Source organism: Somniosus microcephalus, unplaced genomic scaffold (assembly GCF_052327205.1).
Source record: "Somniosus microcephalus isolate GS21.2 unplaced genomic scaffold, FLI_Smic_1.0 unresolved_chr2, whole genome shotgun sequence".
In the NCBI taxonomy this organism is placed as follows: Eukaryota; Metazoa; Chordata; class Chondrichthyes; order Squaliformes; family Somniosidae; genus Somniosus; species Somniosus microcephalus.
The window spans coordinates 7,394,988-7,408,169 of NW_028225180.1; positions in this window are offsets into that span (position 1 = coordinate 7,394,988).

Below are 13,182 nucleotides of genomic sequence, written 5' to 3' on the forward strand. Positions count from 1 at the left end.
GTCGGGGGTGAGGTTAGCGAACAGGGAAGGTGGCGGCACCTTGAGGGTGGATAGGCTGCAGGTGTTACGCGGTGGGCGGTTTAACCTTCGCTGGTTGTCGACTGTGAGTGGGGGGAGGGGTCCACCGTATGCTAGGGTTACACTTTGGAGGTGGGATTGGAAGTCCAGCCCTAGTAGGACGGCAGCGCAGAGCTGGGGGAGGACGAGGAGTTTAAAGTTTTTATACTCTGTACCCTTAACCGACAAGGTCACAGCACAGTAGCCGCTAATGTCCGTGGCGTGGGACCTCGATGCCATCGAGATTCGGCTGCGCGTTGGCAGGACAGGGAGGGAGTAGTGGCTCACCGTGTCTGGGTGGATGAAGCTCTCCGTGCTTCCGCTGTCGAACAGGCAGGTCGTGGCGTGGCCGTTTACTTTGATGTCCATCATCGACTTGGACAGGTGGTGTGGGCGGGCTTGATCCAGAGTGACGGAGGCTAGCGTGTAGGTAAGCGAGTCGTTGTCGTCTGCGGGCGAGGCGGTCGTCGGGTCCGGGGGCCCGGTGGCAGTCGGGCGTGGTGGGTAAAATGGCGTCTCCCACGAGGTAGGACAAAATGGCGGAGAAGATGGCTGCCCCCATAACTCACATGAGGCACTATTGGGGTCGGTTGCCTTGATCAAAGATGGCCGCCCCCATGACTCACGTGTGGGGATACTGGCCTCAGTTGCCGTGAAAGAAGATGGCCGCCCCCACAGTTCGCATGAGGCACTGCTGGCCTCTGAAGATCCGCTCCTGCAGGCCTTAGAGAAGTGGCCTTTCTTCCTGCAGGTTGTGCAGGTAGAGTTCCTGGCTGGGCAGCGCGACCTCGGGTGCTTCTCCTGGCCGCAAAAGAAGCAGCCGGCGGCCCGATCGCGGGTGCCCGATGTCGGAGCCGGTACCGGGGGTGGCGGGCCCGGTCGGGTCCGGGACGCCGACGCTGAGGTAGGTCCCGGGGGCGGCGCTGCGTAGGGGTCGGGCCCGAGTCCCAGGGTCGCGAGCAGTACCTGGAAATCGCCTCCTGGTCCTGATGGGCCACCTCCAGGGAGAGAGCGAGGGCTTCAGCTTTGTCCAGGTCGAGGTCTTTAGCTTCAAGCAGTCTTTGCCGTGAGTAGTCGGACCGTAGGCCTTTCACAAAGGCATCGCGGATATTATCTTCCGTATTTTCAACAGCCGTCACCGCTTTAAAGTCACAGTTCCTGCCGAGTGCTCTTAGCGCCCGTAAAAATTCAGCTACAGACTCTCCTGGCTGTTGCGGGCGGGATCTTAGGAGGTGCCTGGTGTACATGTAATTTACCGGGCTGCGGTACTGCTGTTTCAGTAGGTTGATAGCGGCCTCGTACGTAGTCGTGTCCTGGATGAGTGCGTATACTCTCGGGCTCGCTTGGGCGTTCAGAAGTCTTAGTTTGGATCTCTGCGGGGCGCCGGATTCTTCCAGGTAGGATTCGAAGCAGTCCAGCCAGTGTTTGAAGTTGAGAGCTGCGTTTGCTGCCTGTGGGTTTAGATCCAGGTACGGTGGTTTGAGGGCTTGCAGCCAAGCCGGCTGGTGTGGCTGTGCTTCTGGGAGGGCTTCTGGCTGGCCAGTAGTAGACATCTTTAAAATTTAGTCAATAAAATTGATATACCTATCAATTCGTCCAATAAAAAGCGACGAGTTAGGAACGTAACTAAAGGTTTTTATTGACTAAATAACAGAGCCCACCCTCGTGGGTGATCGGGTCCAACAAGGAGGAATACCAGCCAGTCGACTACCTTTATACCTGGGCAGGTAGGTGGAGCCATGGGCGGAGTCGGAGGTGGTCAGCCCAGGTATAACAGCGCGACAAGAGGCGACCTCGTATCGTGATACAACAGTGATAACGGTGATAACAATACAACAGTGATAACTATAGTGTAACGATAAAAGTGGTTTACCACACAGGGGGAGGGTGGTGAAGAGAGGTAGAGGAGGGACAGGGGGAGGGTGGTGAAGAGATGTAGAGGAGGGACAGGGGGAGGGTGGTGAAGAGAGGTAGAGGAGGGACAGGGGGAGGGTGGTGAAGAGAGGTAGAGGAGGGACGGGGGGAGTGTGGTGAAGAGAGGTAGAGGAGGGACAGGGGGAGGGTGGTGAAGAGAGGTAGAGGAGGGACGGGGGAGGGTGGTGAAGAGAGGTAGAGGAGGGACAGGGGGAGGGTGGTGAAGAGAGGTAGAGGAGGGACAGGGGGAGGGGGTGATGAGAGGTAGAGGAGGGACGGGGGGAGGGGGAGGAGAGAGGTAGAGGAGGGACAGGGGGAGGGGGTGATGAGAGGTAGAGGAGGGACGGGGGGAGGGTGGTGAAGAGAGGTAGAGGAGGGACAGGGGGAGGGTGGTGAAGAGAGGTAGAGGAGGGACAGGGGGAGGGTGGTGAAGAGAGGTAGAGGAGGGACAGGGGGAGGGGGTGATGAGAGGTAGAGGAGGGACGGGGAGGGGGAGGAGAGAGGTAGAGGAGGGATGGGGGAGGGTGGTGAAGAGAGGTAGAGGAGGGACGGGGGAGGGTGGTGAAGAGAGGTAGAGGAGGGACAGGGGGAGGGGGTGATGAGAGGTAGAGGAGGGACAGGGGGAGGGGGTGATGAGAGGTAGAGGAGGGACGGGGGAGAGAGGTAGAGGAGGGACAGGGGGAGTGTGGTGAAGAGAGGTAGAGGAGGGACAGGGGGAGTGTGGTGAAGAGAGGTAGAGGAGGGACGGGGAGGGTGGTGAAGAGAGGTAGAGGAGGGACAGGGGGAGTGTGGTGAAGAGAGGTAGAGGAGGGACAGGGGGAGGGTGGTGAAGAGAGGTAGAGGAGGGACGGGGAGTGTGGTGAAGAGAGGTAGAGGAGGGACAGGGGGAGTGTGGTGAAGAGAGGTAGAGGAGGGACAGGGGGAGGGTGGTGAAGAGAGGTAGAGGAGGGACAGGGGGAGTGTGGTGAAGAGAGGTAGAGGAGGGACAGGGGGAGGGTGGTGAAGAGAGGTAGGGGAGGGACGGGGAGGGTGGTGAAGAGAGGTAGAGGAGGGACAGGGGGAGTGTGGTGAAGAGAGGTAGAGGAGGGACAGGGGGAGGGTGGTGAAGAGATGTAGAGGAGGGACGGGGGAGGGTGGTGAAGAGAGGTAGGGGAGGGACGGGGAGGGTGGTGAAGAGAGGTAGAGGAGGGACGGGGAGGGGGAGGGGAGAGGTAGAGGAGGGACAGGGGGAGGGTGGTGAAGAGAGGTAGAGGAGGGACAGGGGGAGTGTGGTGAAGAGAGGTAGAGGAGGGACGGGGAGGGTGGTGAAGAGAGGTAGAGGAGGGACAGGGGGAGTGTGGTGAAGAGAGGTAGAGGAGGGACAGGGGGAGTGTGGTGAAGAGAGGTAGAGGAGGGACAGGGGGAGGGTGGTGAAGAGCGGTAGAGGAGGGACAGGGGGAGTGTGGTGAAGAGAGGTAGAGGAGGGACAGGGGGAGTGTGGTGAAGAGAGGTAGAGGAGGGACGGGGAGTGTGGTGAAGAGAGGTAGAGGAGGGACAGGGGGAGGGTGGTGAAGAGAGGTAGAGGAGGGACAGGGGGAGGGTGGTGAAGAGAGGTAGAGGAGGGACGGGGGAGTGTGGTGAAGAGAGGTAGAGGAGGGACAGGGGGAGGGTGGTGAAGAGAGGTAGAGGAGGGACAGGGGGAGGGTGGTGAAGAGAGGTAGAGGAGGGACAGGGAGTGTGGTGAAGAGAGGTAGGGGAGGGACAGGGAGGGTGGTGAAGAGAGGTAGAGGAGGGGACAGGGGGAGGGTGGTGAAGAGAGGTAGAGGAGGGACAGGGGGAGGGTGGTGAAGAGAGGTAGAGGAGGGACAGGGGGAGTGTGGTGAAGAGAGGTAGAGGAGGGACGGGGGAGTGTGGTGAAGAGAGGGAGAGGAGGGACGGGGGGAGGGTGGTGAAGAGAGGTAGAGGAGGGACAGGGGGAGGGTGGTGAAGAGAGGTAGAGGAGGGACGGGGAGTGTGGTGAAGAGAGGTAGAGGAGGGACAGGGGGAGTGTGGTGAAGAGAGGTAGAGGAGGGACGGGGAGGGTGGTGAAGAGAGGTAGAGGAGGGACAGGGGGAGGGTGGTGAAGAGAGGTAGAGGAGGGACAGGGGGAGGGTGGTGAAGAGAGGTAGAGGAGGGACAGGGGGAGGGTGGTGAAGAGAGGTAGAGGAGGGACGGGGGAGGGTGGTGAAGAGAGGTAGAGGAGGGACAGGGGGAGTGTGGTGAAAAGCGGTAGAGGAGGGACGGGGAGTGTGGTGAAGAGAGGTAGAGGAGGGACAGGGGGAGTGTGGTGAGAGAGGTAGGGGATGGGCGGGAAGGGTGGTGAAGAGAGGTAGAGGAGGGACAGGGGGAGGGTGGTGAAGAGAGGTAGAGGAGGGACGGGGAGTGTGGTGAAGAGAGGTAGAGGAGGGACGGGGGTGGGTGGTGAAGAGAGGTAGAGGAGGGACAGGGGGAGGGTGGTGAAGAGAGGTAGAGGAGGGACAGGGGGAGTGTGGTGAAGAGAGGTAGGGGAGGGACGGGGGAGGGTGGTGAAGAGAGGTAGAGGAGGGACAGGGGGAGTGTGGTGAAGAGAGGTAGGGGAGGGACGGGGGAGGGTGGTGAAGAGAGGTAGAGGAGGGACGGGGGGAGGGTGGTGAAGAGAGGTAGAGGAGGGACGGGGGGAGGGTGGTGAAGAGAGGTAGAGGAGAGACAGGGGGAGTGTGGTGAAGAGAGGTAGGGGAGGGACGGGGGAGGGTGGTGAAGAGAGGTAGAGGAGGGACGGGGGAGTGTGGTGAAGAGAGGTAGAGGGGGGACAGGGGGAGGGTGGTGAAGAGAGGTAGAGGAGGGGCGGGGAGGGTGGTGAAGAGAGGTAGAGGAGGGACGGGGAGGGTGGTGAAGAGCGGTAGAGGAGGGACAGGGGGAGGGTGGTGAAGAGAGGTAGAGGAGGGGCGGGGAGGGTGGTGAAGAGAGGTAGAGGAGGGACGGGGAGGGGGTGAAGAGAGGTAGAGGAGGGACGGGGGGAGGGTGGTGAAGAGAGGTAGAGGAGGGACGGGGGGAGGGTGGTGAAGAGAGGTAGAGGAGGGACGGGGAGGGTGATGAAGAGAGGTAGAGGAGGGACAGGGGGAGGGTGGTGAAGAGAGGTAGAGGAGGGACGGGGGAGGGGGAGGAGAGAGGTAGAGGAGGGACAGGGGGAGTGTGGTGAAGAGAGGTAGGGGAGGGACAGGGGGAGTGTGGTGAAGAGAGGTAGAGGAGGGACAGGGGGAGGGTGGTGAAGAGAGGTAGAGGAGGGACGGGGGAGTGTGGTGAAGAGAGGTAGAGGAGGGACGGGGGAGGGGGAGGAGAGAGGTAGAGGAGGGACAGGGGGAGGGTGGTGAAGAGAGGTAGGGGAGGGACGGGGAGGGTGGCGAAGAGAGGTAGAGGAGGGACAGGGGGAGGGTGGTGAAGAGAGGTAGAGGAGGGACGGGGGAGGGGGAGGAGGTAGAGGAGGGACAGGGGGAGGGTGGTGAAGAGAGGTAGGGGAGGGACGGGGAGGGGGAGGAGAGAGGTAGAGGAGGGACGGGGGGAGGGTGGTGAAGAGAGGTAGGGGAGGGACGGGGAGGGGGAGGAGAGAGGTAGAGGAGGGACGGGGAGGGGGAGGAGAGAGGTAGAGGAGGGATGGGGGAGGGGGAGGAGAGAGGTAGAGGAGGGACGGGGGAGGGGGAGGAGAGAGGTAGAGGAGGGACGGGGAGGGGGAGGAGAGAGGTAGAGGAGGGACGGGGGAGGAGAGAGGTAGAGGAGGGACGGGGGAGGGGGGAGGAGAGAGGTAGAGGAGGGACGGGGGAGGGGGAGGAGAGAGGTAGAGGAGGGACGGGGAGGGGGAGGAGAGAGGTAGAGGAGGGACGGGGAGGGGGAGGAGAGAGGTAGAGGAGGGACGGGGAGGGGGAGGAGAGAGATAGAGGAGGGACAGGGAGGGGAGGAGAGAGGTAGAGGAGGGACAGGGGGCGGGGGGAGGAGAGAGGTAGAGGAGGGACAGGGGGAGGGTGGTGAAGAGAGGTAGAGGAGGGACAGGGGGAGGGTGGTGAAGAGAAGTAGAGGAGGGACAGGGGGCGGGGGGAGGAGAGAGGTAGAGGAGGGACAGGGGGAGGGTGGTGAAGAGAGGTAGAGGAGGGACAGGGGGCGGGGGAAGGAGAGAGGTAGAGGAGGGACGGGGGGAGTGTGGTGAAGAGAGGTAGAGGAGGGACGGGGAGGGTGGTGAAGAGAGGTAGAGGAGGGACAGGGGGAGGGTGGTGAAGAGAGATAGAGGAGGGACAGGGGGAGTGTGGTGAAGAGAGGTAGAGGAGGGACAGGGGGAGGGTGGTGAAGAGAGGTAGAGGAGGGACGGGGAGTGTGGTGAAGAGAGGGAGAGGAGGGACAGGGGGAGGGTGGTGAAGAGAGGTAGAGGAGGGACGGGGAGTGTGGTGAAGAGAGGTAGAGGAGGGACGGGGGAGTGTGGTGAAGAGAGGTAGAGGAGGGACAGGGGGAGGGTGGTGAAGAGAGGTAGAGGAGGGACAGGGGGAGTGTGGTGAAGAGAGGTAGAGGAGGGACAGGGGGAGTGTGGTGAAGAGAGGTAGAGGAGGGACAGGGAGGGTGGTGAAGAGAGGTAGAGGAGGGACGGGGAGGGTGGTGAAGAGAGGTAGAGGAGGGACGGGGGGAGGGTGGTGAAGAGAGGTAGAGGAGGGACGGGAGGGTGTTGAAGAGAGGTAGAGGAGGGACGGGGGAGGGTGGTGAAGAGTGGTAGAGGAGGGACGGGGGAGGGTGGTGAAGAGAGGGAGAGGAGGGGCGGGGAGTGTGGTGAAGAGAGTTAGAGGAGGGACGGGGGAGTGTGGTGAAGAGAGGTAGAGGAGGGACGGGGTGTGTGGTGAAGAGAGGTAGAGGAGGGACAGGGGGAGTGTGGTGAAGAGAGGTAGAGGAGGGACAGGGGGAGGGTGGTGAAGAGAGGTAGAGGAGGGACAGGGGGAGGGTGGTGAAGAGAGGGAGAGGAGGGACAGGGGGAGGGTGGTGAAGAGAGGTAGAGGAGGGACAGGGGGAGGGTGGTGAAGAGAGGTAGAGGAGGGACGGGGGGAGGGTGGTCAAGAGGTGCAGGCGCGTCAGAGGCCGAATCGGGCTGTTCGACGGTGGGCTGGTGCACGGCTGGTCTGGCGGCTAACGGCGGTCAGCTGCGGTGAGGCGGTTGGGCAGCCACGACAGGCTCACTCCGATCCAGGTGGGCTGGTTTGAGCCGGTCGATAGAGACGGTATCAGATTTTCCACCGACTTCAACTGTGAAAAACTTTTCCCCTGATGAGATGACACGAAAAGGTCCGGTATACGGCGGCTTGAGTGGGTCTCTGTGGCCGTCTTGTCGAATAAAGACATAGTCCGACCTCATGAGCTCTGTCGGGACGTGAGGCCTCTGCAGGTCAGGTGCGAGGTTGGGATGGGCAGGAAATTCCTAGCCGCCTCCTGATGAAGTAGGAGCTGTTGAGCTGCAGACCATGGTTCGGTGTGTGGAGGGAGGAAGTCACCTGGCACTCTGAGTGTCTGGCCATAAACCAGCTCAGCCGATGAAGACTGAAGATCCTCCTTTGGGGCTGTCCGGAGGCCTAGCATCACCCATGGGAGCCTGTCCACCCAGTTGGGTCCCCTCAAGCTGGCACGGAGGGACGCTTTGAGAGACCGATGGAACCTTTCGCACAGACCATTCGCCTGCGGATGGTACGCGGTGGTACGGTGCAGCTTGGTTCCCAGGCCTTGTGCCACTGCGTTCCACAGCTCTGATGTGAATTGCGGACCGCGGTCCGAGGAGATGTCCGATGGCACCCCGAACCGAGCCACCCACGATGAAAGAAATGCCCCGGCGACGTCTGCTGTGGTGGTAGCGGCCAAGGGAATCGCCTCTGGCCACCTGGTGGTCCGGTCTACCACCGTCAGGAGGTGTGTGAATCCACGCGACCCGGGAAGGGGGCCTACTAAATCCACGTGAACGTGGTCGAAACGGCGCTCAGGCACCGGGAAGTTGGCCACCGGAGCCTTGACGTGACGGTTGACTTTTGATTTTTGGCAATCGACGCAATTGTTTGTCCAGTCCCGGACGTCCAAATGCATGCCTTTCCAAACGAATTTGCGGGACAGTAGCCATTGAGAAGCCCGCATCCCCGGGTGAGATAACCCGTGGATTGCCTGGAATACCTTCTTGTGCCATTCGACCGGCACAATGGGTCAGGGCACTCCCATGGACGTGTCGCACAAGAGCGTGGTTCCTGCCGCTTGAAACGGCACGTCTGCAACCTGCCAACTGGAAGGCGTGGTCCTAAACGCTTGTACCTCTGGGTCTGCCAGTTGATCCTCTGCCAGTCCGACGAAATCGATACCCAGGTGGACTGCCTGGACTGGAACCCGGGAAAGGCAATCTGCCACGAGATTATCCTTCACAGAATCACAGAATCACAGAAACCCCACAGTGCAGATAGAGGCCATTTCGGGCCATCGAGCCTGCACCGACACATATCCCACCCGATCCCCGTAACCCCCACACCAACACATATCCCACCAACCCCACGTATTTAATCCCCCTAACACTAAGGGTCAATTTATCATAGCCAATCAACCTAACCCGCACATCTTTGGATTGTGGGAGGAAACCGGAGCACCCGGAGAAAACCCACGCAAACACGGGGAGAATGTGCAAACTCCACACAGACAGTCACCCGAGGCCGGATTCGAACCCGGGTCCCTGGCGCTCCTTGCCTGACACATGCCGCAAATCCGTTGTGAATTCGGATATAAACGTGAGGTGGCGCTGCTGCCGAGCTGACCAAGGTTCTGCCGTTTTGGCCATGGCAAAGGTGGAGCGGCTTGTGGGCCACGAATGCAGTGAACGGACGGCCTTCTAGCAGGAAACGGAAATGCCGGTTGGCCAAAAACAGGGCTAGCAACTCTCTGTCAAAAGTGCTATACTTTCGCTCGTTCTTGCACAGTTGGCGGCTGAAAAAGGCTAACGGCTGCCAACCCCCGTCGACCCACTGCTCTTGAACCGCTTCGATGGCGTAGTCGGAGGCGTCCGTAGTGAGGGCAACAGTCACGCCCGGGAGTGGGTGTGCTAGCATAGTTGCATCCGCCAACGCCGCCTTGGTATCGCGGAATGACTGGTCCATTTGCGGTGTCCAAGTGAGAGCATCCTTGCCCGACTTTCCTTTTAGTGCTTCGTACAGAGGTTGCATTAACTGGGCTGCCTTGGGGACGAAACGATGATAAAAATTTACCATCCCCAAGAACTCTTGTAGGGGCTTGACCGTGTGAGGCCGCGGGAATGCGGTAACTGCCTCTACCTTGGTGGCTAGCGGGACAGCGCCTTCTGGGGTAATGCTGTGTCCCAGGAAATCAATGCTGGATACTCCAAATGTGCATTTAACCGGATTGATAATAAGGCCGTGTTGGCTGAGTCGGGCGAAAAGTGTACGCAAATGGGCCATGTGAGCTGTCGTATCCTTGCTGGCAATTAGGATGTCGTCCAAATATACAAAAATGAAGGGCAGGTCCCGTAAGACAGAGTCCATCAACCGCTGGAATGCTTGAGCTGCATTTTTTAGACCTAATGGCATGCGGAGGAACTCGAAAAGGCCGAACAGAGTGATGACTGCCGTTTTGGGGACGTCTGGAGGGTGCACCGGAACTTGATGATATCCACGAACGAGATCCACTTTAGAAAATATAGCGTTGCCAGCCAGATGTGCCGAAAAATCTTGGATGTGGGGAATAGGATACCTGTCCGGTGTCGTGGCATCGTTTAAGCGTCTGTAATCCCCGCACGGTCGCCATCCGCCACCTGGTTTGGGTACTATATACAGTGGGGAGGACCAAGGGCTGTCCGAACGCCGGATGATCCCGAGGTGCTCCATGGTCTGGAACTCAGCCTTTGCGGCTGCCAGCTTGCCGGCTTCTAATCGCCGCGCCCGCGCGTAAATGGGTGCTCCGATCATGGAGGTATGGTGCTCCACCCTGTGCCGTGTGCTTGCAGCCAAAAAAGTATGCCTGGTGAGCTCCGGGAATTCGCCGAGCAGGCGCGTAAACGCGTCTTGTGATGGAACCGCACAGGCCACTGACCAGGACACGGCGGTGCTGCGGTGGCAGGGCACTGCGTGGAAAGTGGACGCATTAATGAGTCGGCAGTGTTGGACGTCGACCAGCAGACCGTTTGCACAGAAAAAATCGGCACCCAGGATGGCCTGTGAGACCTTAGCTGTAATGAAGTCACAGACAAAACGCTGACCGGCGAAGGTTAAGTTTACCATCCGTTTCCCGAACGTACGCATGGCAGCGCCATTTACTGCCACGAGGGAAGGCCCCTGGCCGCCAGATAGTAGGTCCAGCTTTGAAGCAGGGAGGATGCTGCACTGGGAACCAGTGTTGCACAGGAATCGTCGGCCCGTAACGGAATCCGTAACGTAAATGAGTTTGCCCGCTGAGCCCGCCGCCATAGCTAACTTGCTGTGCTTTCTAGACCTTGTCGTCCGTCCGGGAGGACGCGGGCTTGTTGGAGTTCTTTTTTTTTTCTTGCGGGAAACTGCAAGGAGGCCGGCAGCATCGAGCTTTGGTGCCAAAACGGGCGCGGTACGCGCACCATCCTGCTGGGGGAGGGCTGGGCTTCGCTCGCGTGGGGGAAAGGCGCCTCGCGGCTGCACAACATTGCTGAGTAACAGTAAATATCTTGTCTGCCTCTGCAGTGAGTTCAGCACCGTCTGTGATGGCTGTGTTGGCCAAGGCCGCCTGAACCGGTTCGGGTAGCTGGCAGAGGAAAAGCTCACGGAATAAAACGCATTGGGGTTCCGCGCCCAACAGCGTGAGCATTTGACTCATCAGCTCTGACGGTTTTGAGTCTCCGAGGCCGGGCATGGAAATAAGCTTGCGTGCCCGCTCCGACTTATTAAGATCAAATACCTGTAACAAACGGGCTTTAAACGCTTCGTACTTGCCCTCCTCCGGTGGGCTTCCAAGGATGCTGATGACCCGCGAGGCCGTGGCACTGTCGAGAGCGGCAACCACCATAAAATAATAACGGGTCGCATCCGCTGTGACCTCCCGGAGAGCGAACTGTGCTTCTGCCTGGAAAAACCATGCTGCTGGCTGCTGTTCCCAGAACTGCGGCAGTTTAAGGGTGACGGCGTTCATGTTCATCCTTGACGAAAGTTGTCCGACGAGATCGGGGTCACCAATGTAGGAATGGAGGTTCCTATTTGAATACGGTAGTCGACTCGATGAATCAAATCAACAGGTTTTAATGAACAACGAAGTTAACAGGGAAACTACAGGAGAAATGGTACACAGGTTTATACAGCTTGCTGGGCACTCGACGACTACTGGAAGATTCTGGAAGGTGACGTCATGACGTCATCGCGTTCTTCGCGCCATTGGTGGTCACGTGATCGACGTCATGACGTCATCACGTGGAGTGCAGGAAAACACAATACAGTACAGTTTAAAGGTGCGGTCCGCGGTTGCACTACACTGTAGTTAAAGGGATTCTTACTAATTGTTCTGAGACCCTTGGTGGCTCCGCCACAATCTGGTCATTTATAACTGTTTGTAGGAGCTTGCTGCGTGCAAATTGGGTGCAGTAGTGTAGGGGTTATGTTACTGGACTAATAATCCAGGGTACAGTAATGTAGGGGTTATGTTACTGGACTAATAATCCAGGGTACAGTAGTGTAGGGGTTATGTTACTGGACTAATAATCCAGGGTACAGTAGTGTAGGGGTTATGTTACTGGACTAATAATCCAGGGTACAGTAGTGTAGGGGTTATGTTACTGGACTAATAATCTAGGGTACAGTAGTGTAGGGGTCATGTTACTGGACTAATAATCCAGGGTACAGTAGTGTAGGGGTTATGTTACTGGACTAATAATCCAGGGTACAGTAGTGTAGGGGTTATGTTTCTGGACTAATAATCCAGGGTACAGTAGTGTAGGGGTCATGTTACTGGACTAATAATCCAGGGTACAGTAGTGTAGGGGTCATGTTACTGGACTAATAATCCAGGGTACAGTAGTGTAGGGGTCATGTTACTGGACTAATAACCCAGGGTACAGTAGTGTAGGGGTCATGTTACTGGACTAATAATCCAGGGTACAGTAGTGTAGTGTTTATGTTACTGGACTAATAATCCAGGGTACAGTAGTGTAGGGGTCATGTTACTGGACTAATAATCCAGGGTACAGTAGTGTAGGGGTTATGTTACTGGACTAATAATCCAGGGTACAGTTGTGTAAGGTTATGTTACTGGACTAATAATCCAGGGTACAGTAGTGTAGGGGTTATGTTACTGGACTAATAATCCAAGGTACAGTCGTGTAGGGGTTATGTTACTGGACTAATAATCCATGGTTCGGTAGTGTAGGGGTTATGTTACTGGACTAATAATCCAAGGTACAGTAGTTTAGGGGTTATGTTACTGGACTAATAATCCAGGGTACAGTAGTGTAGGGGTCATGTTACTGGACTAATAATCCAGGGTACAGTAGTGTAGGGGTTATGTTACTGGACTAATAATCCCGGGTACAGTAGTGTAGGGGTTATGTTACTGGAATAATAATCCAGGGTACAGTAGTGTAGGGGTTATGTTACTGGACTAATAATCCAGGGTACAGTATTGTAGGGGTTATGTTACTGGACTAATAATCCAGGGTACAGTAGTGTAGGGGTTATGTTACTGGACTAATAATCCAGGGTACAGTAGTGTAAGTGTTATGTTACTGGACTAATAATCCAGGGTACAGTAGTGTAGGGGTTATGTTACTGGAATAATAATCCAGGGTACAGTAGTTTAGGGGTTATGTTACTGGACTAATAATCCAGGGTACAGTAGTGTAGGGGTTATGTTACTGGACTAATAATCCAGGGTACAGTACTGTAGGGGTTATGTTACTGGACTAATAATCCAGGATACAGCAGTGTAGGGGTTATGTTACTGGACTAATAATCCAGAGTACAGTAGCGTAGGGGTTATGTTACTGGACTAATAATCCAGGGTACAGTAGTGTAGGGGTTATGTTACTGGACTAATAATCCAGGGTACAGTAGTGTAGGGGTTATGTTACTGGACTAATAATCCAGGGTACAGTAGTTTAAGGGTTATGTTACTGGACTAATAATCCAGGGTACAGTGCTGTAGGGGTTATGTTAGTGGACTAATAATCCAGGATACAATAGTGTAGGGGTTATG